Raw genomic sequence first — 3,013 nt, 5'->3', positions numbered from 1 at the left:
GAGGGACGGGCAAAGCTCCATGAAGACCGGTTGGCCGAACAGAATCGTGCTTTGGATGAGAGGGACCGTGCTCTTAAGGAAGTCCAGGTGCTTCACGCCAACGGTTGGCTCGATCGCTCAACTTATAGAGGAACTTGAGGCGAAGGATAAGGAGCTTAAGGAGAAAGACAAGGAGCTTAGGGAGGGATGAGGAGATGGTGACGGAATAGCCGAGGCCTATGTGAAGGCTCACAAGGATCTCTTGGCCGCACTCCAGGAGCGTTACCCAGAAGAAGACTTTTCTTGGATGGCCGATGTGGCTCCTGAGGACAATGATGAAGACAGTGAGGATGAAGCCGAGGGTGAGAGGGAGAGTGATCAAAATGTAGATCAGGCTGGGGGTGATCCTCACCAATAACTTGTACCAATTATGACATGAAATGAAATGCCTTTTGGTCAATGAATGATTGTGATCAGAAAATTTTAAACCATCGTTTGTCTGAGTATTTGATTGTATGAGCACAAAGAAACAAAAACTAAATGTGATTATTAATCTAAGTATGAGAGATCGAAATCACTTTGAACATGAGATCGGTAGGGAAGAAATGTCAACGTAACTTGACCAAAATTTAACTCGAACACTTAAGATCGGAATCGAACCAAAACTTTAGCTCTTAAACTTTCGGAAAGGAGGTCGGCAATAAAACTGGTAGGAAGAGATCTAGTGCCCGTTCATTTTATTCATCAACAGAGATCAGGAATATACCCGACGAGTCCGGAAATTCGGCAACGGGTTTGAGGGATCGGTAAATGATTTGAGAGATCGGCTGAGTTTTAAGGGATGCTAGGACTTAGCATTGATTCAAGTCTTTGTGAGGAGAGATCGGAAATGTGACCGCCTATCAAGGATGAACTGGAAACGTGATTAGCTGTTCAAAAAAAGAATTTTTTATTGAGTCTAGGGATCGACCAAAATATGGTGTCGACAGCTGCCCCTCTTTACATAATTTCTATTAAAGGAAAGATTTCCGTATAGGAATTATGTAAAGAATCCGACTCATATTTTGGACGATTAGGTATTTGAAATTAGGGAACTAAAGCACACCTAAGTTAATGACCTAGAAAATTAAAATCAACTTGGATCTAGAAACCAGAGGTTGATAACAGGAATTAAAATCAATTTAGATCAAGGAACCAGAGGTCGATAACAGAAATGTAAATTGCAAAAAATTAAAATCAACTTGGATCAAGGAACCAGAGGTTGATAACAGAAATTTAAATTGCATGAAATAAAAATCAACTTGGATCAAGGAACCAGAGGTTGATAACAGAAATGTAAATTGCAGGAAATTAAAATCAACTTGGATCAAGGAACCAGAGGTTGATAACAGAAATTTAAATTGCATGAAATAAAAATCAACTTGGATCAAGGAACCAGAGGTTGATAACAGAAATTTAAATTGCATGAAATAAAAATCAACTTAGATCAAGGAACCAGAGGTTGATAACAGAAATTTAAATTGCAGGAAATTAAAATCAACTTGGATCAAGGATCCAGAGGTTGATGGTGGAATTGCAGGAAATTAAAATCAACTTGGATCAAGGATCCAGAGGTTGATAGCAGGAAATTAAAATCAACTTGGATCAAGGAACCAGAGGTTGATGGTGGAATTGCAGGAAATTAAAATCAACTTGGATCAAGGAACCAAAGGTTGATGGTGGAATTGCAGGAAATTAAAATCAACTTGGATCAAGGAACCAGAGGTTGATGGTGGAATTGCAGGAAATTAAAATCAACTTGGATCAAGGATCCAGAGGTTGATAGCAGAAATTTAAATTGCAGGAAATTAAAATCAACTTGGATCAAGGATCCAGAGGTTGATAGCAGAAATTTAAATTGCAGGAAATCAAAATCAACTTGGATCAAGGAACCAGAGGTTGATAACAGAAATTTAAATTGCATGAAATAAAAATCAACTTGGATCAAGGAACCAGAGGTTGATAACAGAAATTTAAATTGCATGAAATAAAAATCAACTTAGATCAAGGAACCAGAGGTTGATAACAGAAATTTAAATTGCAGGAAATTAAAATCAACTTGGATCAAGGATCCAGAGGTTGATGGTGGAATTGCAGGAAATTAAAATCAACTTGGATCAAGGATCCAGAGGTTGATAGCAGGAAATTAAAATCAACTTGGATCAAGGAACCAGAGGTTGATGGTGGAATTGCAGGAAATTAAAATCAACTTGGATCAAGGAACCAAAGGTTGATGGTGGAATTGCAGAAATTAAAATCAACTTGGATCAAGGAACCAGAGGTTGATGGTGGAATTGCAGGAAATTAAAATCAACTTGGATCAAGGATCCAGAGGTTGATAGCAGAAATTTAAATTGCAGGAAATCAAAATCAACTTGGATCAAGGAACCAGAGGTTGATAACAGAAATTTAAATTGCATGAAATAAAAATCAACTTGGATCAAGGAACCAGAGGTTGATAACAGAAATTTAAATTGCATGAAATAAAAATCAACTTAGATCAAGGAACCAGAGGTTGATAACAGAAATTTAAATTGCAGGAAATTAAAATCAACTTGGATCAAGGATCCAGAGGTTGATGGTGGAATTGCAGGAAATTAAAATCAACTTGGATCAAGGATCCAGAGGTTGATAGCAGGAAATTAAAATCAACTTGGATCAAGGAACCAGAGGTTGATGGTGGAATTGCAGGAAATTAAAATCAACTTGGATCAAGGAACCAAAGGTTGATGGTGGAATTGCAGGAAATTAAAATCAACTTGGATCAAGGAACCAGAGGTTGATGGTGGAATTGCAGGAAATTAAAATCAACTTGGATCAAGGATCCAGAGGTTGATAGCAGAAATTTAAATTGCAGGAAATTAAAATCAACTTGGATCAAGGATCCAGAGGTTGATAGCAGAAATTTAAATTGCAGGAAATCAAAATCAACTTACAAGGCGAGTCTAACCCTGACACATGAAGTTCTTTCCCTGAAGAAGTGTACTTAACAAGA

Source organism: Hevea brasiliensis, chromosome 4 (assembly GCF_030052815.1).
Source record: "Hevea brasiliensis isolate MT/VB/25A 57/8 chromosome 4, ASM3005281v1, whole genome shotgun sequence".
In the NCBI taxonomy this organism is placed as follows: domain Eukaryota; kingdom Viridiplantae; phylum Streptophyta; class Magnoliopsida; order Malpighiales; family Euphorbiaceae; genus Hevea; species Hevea brasiliensis.
This window is presented reverse-complemented; position numbering follows the sequence as displayed.